Below are 10,566 nucleotides of genomic sequence, written 5' to 3'. Positions count from 1 at the left end.
TCTCTTAACAAAGTTAGATGGTGAAATCTTATCAAGCAGAAGATGAATCATGACATCATTTGTACTACAATTATCAACAGTTAAAGTTGACAATTTTTATCTATGTTCTAATCATACAAGGAATTCACCAAAGCATCACTAAGAACTTCAGCAGTATGGGGTGCAGGCACATATGCAAACCTAGAATAATGTAAATATAATAAACAATCATGACATTAAAAAGTCAAATATTTAAAAGATGCTAAAAGCATAAATAATACCTTACAAATCGACATTGCAAGTTCCAATCATCATCAATAAAATGAGTCGTAATCGCCATATAGCCTTTGTTTTGATAATCAGCACTCCATATGTCAGTAGTTATAGTAATGCGGCTTGAATTTTTTCCCAACAATTTCAGAAGCCTTGCCTTTTCAGCTTTATACATCTTCTCAACATCACTTTTCAATGTAAAATTTGAACAAAGGTTGAGTCTCAGCCATAAACTCATGAAAACCCCTTGCTCAACAAATGACATAGGGTGTTCGTCCCTAATAACCCATTTTGTGAGTGCTTGTCGTGCTCCCTCTTGACTAAATGTGAAGTTTTTAACCAAAAGTGAATTCGTTGGCCTTCCCGTTCGTGTAGAACCTGATGATTGCTGCACTGTTTTTAATATTGATTGCTTTGGTCCCCTAACAGTACGAATCGGACAAATTCTAATGTGATCATACAAGTGTTTAGTTCCTTGCTTCGTGTCACCTCCAATCTTTCTTTCACAATATTTACATATTGCCTTCCACTTTTCATCTATTTGCTCCCTCCTAAAATGTTTGCAAGCCTCATAAGTTAATCCTTTTTTGTTAGGACTGATTTGCACACTTTGACTAACTTCTTGTCCTCCCTCTTGTGTTTCTTCTTGTCCTTTCTCTTGTGTTCCTTGAACATGTGCTTCAATTGCTTGACCCTCATCATCTTGAGTTGGTTCTATCTCATTATTATTTTCAATAGGAGTCGAGCTAAAGCTATCCATCCTATACAGTAAGATTTAATACAGAAACACTAAATTAAAAATCAATACATAAACAATAAATTAAAACAAGCCAAAATAAATAAAACCCAGCAGCTCAGAATCAACTCAGAATTATTAATAAATTAAATTACAAAATTAGAAATAAATTAACAAGAAACAATGATATATCAAAAACAGAAATAGCAAAAGAACAGTTGAAAAAGACAAGACTCAAGTTAAATGAACAAAAAACCAAAACCAGCAAAACAGTATCAAGGGATATATCGTACCCTCATTGTAAGATTAATAAAAATTTATAAATAACAATATAATCTGTACAATATAGCTAAGGACTAATAGATAGAATCTAACAAGAAAACTGGTGAAATAATAATTAAACAAGTGGCATAGTAGAATAAAGTTTGTGATGATGATGATGAATAGCTACTACAAACAGGAAGATGATGAAGAATCATGAACTGAGGTGGTGCTTCGTATGTGGTGGAAATTAGAAAATTAACAAACTTAACAAACTTAACAAACCTAACAAAATTAGAAATAAATTAACAAAATTAGAACAAGCAAACTCCAATTAACAAGATCAGTAAATAAACCCAGCAACTCAGAACTACATAATCAGAGTTTTCAACTCAAATTGAATCACAAAATCAACTCAAAACAAGCCAAAATAAATTAAACCCAGCAGCTCAGAGTCAACTCAGAATTATTAATAAATTAAATTACAAAATCAAGAATAAATTAACAAAATCAATACAAGTAAAAATAAATTAACAAAGTCAGTGCAAGAAAAAATTACATTAACAAAATCAGAAATAAATTAACAAAATCAGTACAAGCAAAAATAAATTAACAAAAATAGAACAAGCAAACTCAAATTAACAAGATTAGTAAACAAACCCAGCAACTCAGAACTACATAATCAGAGTTTTCAACTCAAATTGAATCACATAATCAACTCAAAACAAGCAAAATAACTACATTCAGAAAACCAGAAATTAACAAAACCCTAACCAAATCCAGCAACTCAGAATCATAGAAATTATAATTAACAAAATCAAACCCTAACTATTTCAATCGGTGGCTGTTGCAGCGTCAGCAGTGACGCTCTCCAGTAGACAATGAGCAGCAAAGAGATGGTGGAGCAGTAGGATGCAACGCAGCAAGCAGCAAAGAGACGGAAGCAAACACGTAGATGCAAGAGTGGAAAGGGGAAGGACACCGCGCCTGAAGAGAGAGAACGACACGGTGGCGAGTGGCGCAGGAGTGGCCAGTGGCAGGAGTGGCGACCGACGAAGGTGAATGAGATAGTAGAGTAGAGTAGACGGCGCAGCAAAGTTGTAACACCCTACTACACAGAGTTTTACGCTTAAGTTGTAGAACAGAGGTAGCGTGGTGTTACGGACCTCTAAATAGAAAATTTTTACATATAATAGTGAAAAGAGATAATAGACTAGGAGCCTTGAAAAACGGGTAAACAAAAATCGCAAAATAAAAAGCACACTCTCAAAAAATGTGGTTACTCGCATGAGAAGAAAATTAAAGCTCAATAACAAAGATATACAGACGACACGAGTAGAGGGTCTATAATACAAGGTAACAAGCTCCTAACTCAGCCTGCGAAGTCAAGGCTGCCCGGAGAACATATACGTACATATATATACATAATAATAACCCAAAAGAACATGTTCAGAATCCTAGTTCTCCATAAAACCTCTAAGAGGTATATAAACAAATGTCCTTACATACAAGAGGAGAAATTATACATATATATATACATCAGAGTAGCAAAAGGAGGTCCCAAAGTAAACCACTTTGCCGCAGAAACTCCAGACGCCTAGCGAAGTACCGCTCGACCTGCATCTGAAAATAATAACACAGTATGGGATGAGAACTGAAGATTCTCAGTATGGTAAAGGTGCCACGTATATAATATATAAGGTCCTGAAAATGCCAGAGCCAATCCTAGAAAGCCAACATACGGTGATAAGACTTAAAACTCTAAGCAGAAGCCAAAAAAGGGGTAGGTTACCTAAAGAATTCTAACCTTACATACTTTAAACCTAACATTAACTCCAAACCAGTCCACCCTTCCTCCACTCCTCCATCACCAATTAGTTTACACAGACAAATAAGCAAATAAGGCAAGCACAAGTAACTTACAAGTAATACATATAACAATTACAACAAAAAGCATGTTATAATCACGTAGGCATTCCCAAATAGTTCATAAGCAAGCAATTCAAACAATGTGTACATGATGCATGCCTGTCCTATAGCTGTTGATATCCACTGTCGGTTACGTAGCCATCCCGACATATTCTCAAGCTCAAAGGTACACCATGGGGAGAATCCCCAAGCTGACATGGGGAAGAAAACGCCCTCAAGCTCAATATTATCCATGGGACAAATCCAAGCTAACATGGGGAGGAGAGACAACACCCCCAAGCTGACATGGGAAAAACAATACCCTAAGCTTAATAATGACCACGGAAAAAATCCCAGCTGACATGGGGGAAGCGCCCCAAGCTCAAGTTATTCAATCATTTCTTACAATTTATCATTTCTATTCTCAATACTATTTTCATGTCTCTTTTCATCATTCTAAATTTCACCTTAACTCATGGGTCACACATTTTATTATCCTTGATTAATTATTATTATCAATTCTCAAATTCTCACATTACTCGCTTAGTTGCCTCATGCATTTCATAATGTAGAAAATCAATCATCCAAGCCTTAACATTATAATTCATTCACATATACGCCTTCTTCTTATATAATTCATCATTCTTACTTCTTACTTCATCCCCAAGTTACCTTAAACTCCCATCTTCCACTAATTACTAAGCTTACTAGTAAGATCTAAGGTTAACAGGGCAAAAGTAGGGATTTAGGGGTTCAAAACCATATTTAGATAATAAAAACACAAGTATAGAAAAATAAAGTGTGTGCGTACACGCACATGTGTGCGTGCGCACGGTTTATAAAGAAACTAGAATGTGTGCTTGGGCACGAACGCGTGCGTGCACACATCAACTAGGAATCACTTGGTGTGCGTGCGCATCAGTCCCTGTGGGCACCACCAACAGAAAGCATATCCTGGTGTGTCCGTGCGCACAAGCGTGCGTATGCACAAGTAAATGTTTCACTTCTGTTGGGTGCGTGGGCACACACCAAAAAAACCTGATTCTACTGTAGCATTCAAAATTTCAGTATTTCGCACCGATTTTTTGACGTCCATAACTTCTTCTACAAAATTCGGTTTTTTGCAAACTTTATATCAATCTCAAGCTTTTCAAACATTCTTTAATATTAAACAAACCCCATTTGCATCCAAAATTTGAGGAGTAAGTTATGGACTTCCAAAGTTCAACATACTAAAATCATCAATACCACTTACCCTTCACCATCACACAACCATCCTAACAACCCTAACTCAAATATATCACATTTTCTCAACTTTACACATTTACTCACAACCAACATATTATTTCAATTTCACATGTTATTATCATCATAAAATTCTTCAATCTTTATCACAACATTATTCATCAAAAGAATACCAATCAATCCAAAATAAACACCCATAAATCATTATTAACCAATCAACAAGCCATAATCACAAAATATCTTTAACATACTCCAACAACACCTTCAACTTACCATTATTAATTCTCATAACACATACTCATCAATTCCAACACAAACCTAACCATCAATTTACCATCAACATCACAAGACTAGTCATTTAAGGCATAAAACCATTTCAGCTTATCCTATAGTTCTCTAGCCTAAGTTTTCACAAAATCTTATATGTTAAATGCGTGAAACCTAAACCATACATTGGCCGATCACTATATTTTGTCCAAGGTAGCCTCACAAGTCACAACACAGCCCCTCAAGCTTTGAGAAACCAACCAAAATCTTAGCTCCAATCACCACCAAGCTTCCAACATATACACTTATACACCTAATTTTACATAAATCACCATACATACTCAAAATTCACATTTAACATACTAGAACCGATATTGGTTAGGGTTTATGAACCTTACCTTGTATGTGACTCAATCGAACCAAAGTCCACTCATTCCTCAACTCAATTTGATCCTATAACATCAATTTATTCAAAATATTAACACCTAAAAACCTTAATATTCCCGAATCGAAGAAGAGAAAATAGGCGCTAGGATTTTTATTTTCTCACCTTGAAAGGTACTGGGCTTTGTAGAGCTCGTTACTACAGTCGCGTGGCTACAAACGGTGCGGCGATCGGAACTCTGGATCAAAAGTTACGTGGATTTGAGTGGAAATCAAGGGTTTGTGAAAAGGGAAAAGGGAAGAATGACTGAATGAGATAGTAGTAGACGGCGCAGCAAAGTAAGAATGGAAGAATGAGATACTGAATAATAGGGTTAGGGTTTTTAATTGGGTGAAATTACTAAAACACCCCCTATATTACTAATAAAGTAAGGGTATTTAAGTAAATTCAAAAATTCAGAAAATTATCGGGGATGGGCCGGGGATCCCCGCTCGGGTCCCCGCGCCTGTCTCAGGAGAATTTCGCTCCCCATCCCCATCCTCATGGAAAAAATTTTCCATCATCGGGGCCCTATTCGGGGCGGTCCCCACGGGGATCCCCGCTTCCTAGAAATTTTTGACACCCCTAATAGTGGTTGATATTTGCATCTTTCACATTAATCTTAAAAAGAACCCTCTTATCCATCATATTGTCAAGTGTAGCTAGATATTCATCCCCACCTGTGACCTGAGTTAGACAACAATACAGTGTAAAGCTTTTAAAAATATTCACCATTTAAACTAATTTATTCATAAATTTGAATAAGCTACTAACCTCTTTCTCTTTAACTTTTTTGCTTGTTTTTCACATAGTTGATAGGTTTCTCTGTCCCACAATAGCAAGTTGATACTCTCTGTTCCATCATGAACCATAATCTCCACCTTGTACTAATTAATGGTCCAAGATTAACCACTTTGTAAATGTGACGGATGGTTAAAAAAATTTTAGTTGCTTTTGGCTTTACAACACAGATACTACTTAATGCAAAATCTTTGTGCTGTATTTAGGGTTTACCAACTCATTATTCATTTCTTTAAGTTTAATTACAACATTTCTTAAAACTGAGTTCAATTATTGATGATGCTTAAAATGCATCATATATATACAGAAGTATTCAAATTGATTAGTTCTAAGAAAATCAACAAATTAAAAGTTTCAAGTCTTAATGCTCGTATATAATCAACAAAATAATTGGCATGATGTATTGATTTATAAGAATATAATCGGTACATACAAATACTCTATTAGCCTTTAAGCTATGATAAGGTTCAAAACTACATAATTACTAACTACTCATTTATTTTAGTTTAGTATGCAAAACAGAAAAAATATATAAGTACCAAATTAAAGATTTCAGATCTTAAGACTCATATACCACCAATAAGTATGCAAAACTATGTTTTAACAAAAGGGACCAATTTATTTTTATGTTTTAATTCTCATACCCCAAAACTGCACACCCATGTGTGTGACCACATTTAATACATTCATATCTATCACCAATAGGTGTTTCAACCTTCTTTAGACACTTGCGACATGATTTATAAAACCAATCTTCTTTGCCCGTATTTATTGAAACAATGGTTTCAACAATCCAAACCGTGCCTTCCTGGAATTCAGCATTTAAACACTAAAGATTAGCTTTTGATTATCTTGGATAACCCTGTATTACTATTGAAGAAAATCTTTCTATTTATCTTAATACTTGTTAGCACTTCATCGATTGATTTGACAATAGCAGATCCTACGGTAAGCTCATCAATATCGGAGGAAGCACCTTGTGAATACATTTGACTAATCCTCACAGAGTTTGATGGTGCACCATTTAACAACCTAAAAAGATCAATTACACATGGATTATGAATTCCCTAAGCCACACCGATTCTTAGTTTCACAAATATTTCTCAACAAATTTTTTAGAACAGACTTTAAACTGTAATAGTATTTGTAGAAAATATTACACAACATAGTTACCTATCTCTAAACAAAACCACTTCCTTTAATTTCGGGTTAATGTGCAGCTTTGACACGTTGAAGTTGCTCTGAATAGATGTTTGGACTACGTATAAATGATATTTTAATTTTAGTGTGTAATAATTTCAGGTATTGTATAAACACAGGCTTTATTTAAGGCATACTATTCTACCTATGTGTCTTAAATAACTGAAACACCACAATGAATGGCTCTACCCTCTCATGTTGAAGATGTGGTAAGATTTGGTTAACCATTTCACCGAATAAAATGCAGTGAATACGGTTGTTCCTGTTATAGCCAAACAACAACAGCATCGGTTATCCTCTTGAATAAAAAAAATTAATGTACATGTCAACTTAAACAAATAACAGGGAACACATTCTGAATCTTCTAGTTCTAGAACAAAACGTTTTGTCTCCATTTCTTTGCTGGTGACTAAGTTCCTAGGATCGGACTTTCCAACAATCTCGACAATAAGATCTAATGAAAACATAAAAAATCAAGTTATTAACCATGCAGCAAGTTAAATAGAATGATATGACATTTATTTAAAAGAAAATGTAGGTAGAATCTAACCAACAATATCATTCTCATCGATCTTCTGCGCAGTGACCAATTGAGGAATGGTCTTGAAATAGAAAGCTTCAAGTGGGAAAGAAGGATCTTCCACATGATTAACACATGTTCTGTATGAGAACATGAGTAACCTCTTGCTAAGATATGTCTTGGTCTAGGTAGTATTTTTCAACACCACAAAATTTTACATAATGTATACCTGAAAGGCCTCAATGACACTCCTCCATTTTCTATTAGCAACTGTTCTTGGAATGGAAGCATGGATTCTCCCACCCTGCCATCATGAAGACAATGCAGACAGGAGTATAAAAAATCTACTTCTAGAAGTTAATGAAAAAAAACGATATATAGGAAATAATAAACTTATTAGAAAACAATCTTGAAGCACCATTTTAATACTATTAATTTCATTGTTATTAAATTTGCTAAGAACCTCTCAAATCCTTATGACATATACTTTGAAATTTTAGTGAAGTGTTTTAGCATTGACATCTAGAACAGAATCAAAATTTTCTTCCATTTTCTTTTATGTTTGTGAGACTTTTAGAGAAGGGAGAGATACAGGGAGCTGCAATGCGAGACTTCAAAGAAGGAAAAAGAGACAGGATATTCAATATTTAAATAAGAGAAATGAAAATTATAGTTTGGATTGCAGTTGCATTATATATATATATTTCTAATGTATTATATTTATCCTTATCTTATTATAATCTTGTTTTGAGATTGGTTTTAGTGAAAAAGTGTTGAGTAAATAGTTGTTCCACGTGTCGAGAATTTAAACATGGACTAGTTACTTATTATATATAAACTAGTGTAAAACCCGCGCTACGCTCGGGCCAAATATTGTTTTATCGTAAAAATTTATTGGTACTTATCCATTAATAATTATTATTATTAACTTGAAAAAGTTTGTGTATAAAAATCATTGTATAGTATATAAGACTGTTCCATCTTTACTTTCCAAAAGCCAAATAATTTTGATATTTTTAAGTCTATATGAGCCAATTCTACTTAAAAAGAAATATTGTCTAGTTTACAACTTATCGACAATCAACTTATATTTTTCCATTTACATCTTATCTAGTTTACACCTTTAGAAGTACATACCAAAACATATCAAGTGATTTCACATATAGAAAAGAAATATTGAAAAAAGAAATTAACCGTCTCATTTTGCCTCCTGAATGGTAAAAGTCAGGTTTCTATCTTCCATAAAAATTAACAGATAAGATGAAACAAATCAGCTTAAATAAATGAAAATCTAATTTTAGGGGAAAATAAAAACCTTAAACACCGTCCATCTCTTGTTCAACCTTGGCCTGCATTTCGTGGAAGGCCCCTAGCTTTCTTCTTCTCTGTTTCGGTGAGAGCATGGGTTAGTAAAGATAGGTAATTTTGACCAAAATAAAAACTCTTTTATTCTGATTCAATCACAATTTCAAAGAATACGTCGTGTTTCACTATATATATGACATTTCAGAGCCTTCTAACCGAGTATTTGGTAGATGTAAACAATTATATAAGCTTTTAAGAGAAAAATAGTGAACAAAAACTCACCTGAATGTATCTTCTTTGAGACTGAGGCATGATGAACACGGTTCAAAACAGTGAAGGTAGATATGATGAAGAAGTGCGAGCTGTGTAAGGTTAAGGGTAGTACTTTCTGCGAGTCGGACCAGGCTATCCTATGCTGGCAGTTCTTGTACTTTGGCATTGCTATTGTAGTTCTTGTATTCGACAGAGAGGAAATCATCTGAGGCGGCAGGCGGCAGAGGTAGACGGTGCCAATACGGGGAGCAAATGAAAATAAACACCAAATGAATCCCAAAAATTTGAAGCTACTTCTTCAGTGCTGCAGAGCAAAATGAGGAATGAGAGCAAGAGAGAGATTCAAATCATTGATTTGAAATGGGGGAAAGTTTCAATATTACTCAAGCTATTCTTTGACCTATTCAAGTTAACTCTATTTTGTAATGTATTTGCGCATAGAAGCAAATTTTTTCAAACTCAGGATATTCAACACCTCTATTAACGAAATAGGATTAATTTTATGAAGAAAGAATAATATTGAACTAAACAAAGGAACCCTTCAAAGTCCATTTAAATTATAATTACTTACCTTAAAAAAAGAGCATTACACACATATTCTAGCACTGCACTCTCAAAGGAACCCCTTCTTTGCAGTCATAGCTTGAATACACATTTCTGTGAATTACTATGTTAAAAGAAAGCTGGTTGCTAAATTTAATTAGATGGTAATTATCTACAACTAAACATGAAGAAATTACCTGAATAACAAAATATTTAACAACAACAACAACAAAGCCTTGTCCCACTAAGTGGGGTCGGCTACATGAATCAAGCGACGCCATTGTGCTCTGTCATGTATCATGTCTACAGAGAGACCGTTTACATGTAGATCTCGTTTGACCACCTCATGGATGGTCTTCTTAGGTCTTCCTCTGCCTTTCGCCCTTTGTCCATCTTCCATCTCATCCACCCTCCTGACTGGATGTTCTATCGGTCTTCTTCTCACATGTCCAAACCACCTGAGACGCGATTCAACCATCTTTTCCACAATGGGTGCTACTCCAACTTTCTCCCTTATATCTTCATTCCTTATTTTATCCAATCGCGTATGACCACTCATCCATCTCAACATCTTCATCTCTGCCACACTCAGCTTATGTTCGTGCTCCCCTTTAGCCGCCCAACACTCCGTACCATACAGCATAGCCGGTCTTATAGCGGTGCGATAGAATTTACCTTTAAGTTTTAAAGGCACTTTTTTGTCGCATATAAAACCAGATGCACTCCGCCATTTTGACCAACCTGCTTGGATCCTATGATTTACATCATGTTCAATCTCTCCATTATCCTGTATGATGCACCCAAGATACTTAAAACTTTTAACTTTTCGTA

General features: G+C 34.8%; 1 long non-coding RNA gene across 4 annotated transcripts in view; it reads right to left on the bottom strand.

Annotated features, from left to right (window-relative positions):
- Positions 1 to 6,687: 6,687 nt before the first annotated feature.
- LOC107458451 (uncharacterized) overlaps positions 6,688 to 10,566 on the bottom strand; it is a 9,899-nt gene continuing 6,020 nt past the window's right edge. For 2 of the 4 annotated variants that reach the window (XR_001586041.3, XR_008001201.1), the window contains exons 5-6: positions 9,202 to 9,496; positions 8,451 to 8,999 (exon numbers count right to left, since the gene is read on the bottom strand). This is a non-coding gene — a long non-coding RNA (uncharacterized LOC107458451). Of the gene's footprint in view, positions 6,703 to 6,870; positions 6,927 to 7,067; positions 7,919 to 8,450; positions 9,000 to 9,201; positions 9,497 to 10,566 lie in introns of those variants that run through there. The other 2 variants (XR_008001202.1, XR_008001203.1) reach the window with 2 other exon arrangements.

This window comes from Arachis duranensis, chromosome 7 (assembly GCF_000817695.3).
Source record: "Arachis duranensis cultivar V14167 chromosome 7, aradu.V14167.gnm2.J7QH, whole genome shotgun sequence".
NCBI classification, from domain to species: Eukaryota; Viridiplantae; Streptophyta; class Magnoliopsida; order Fabales; family Fabaceae; genus Arachis; species Arachis duranensis.
This window is presented reverse-complemented; position numbering and strand designations above follow the sequence as displayed.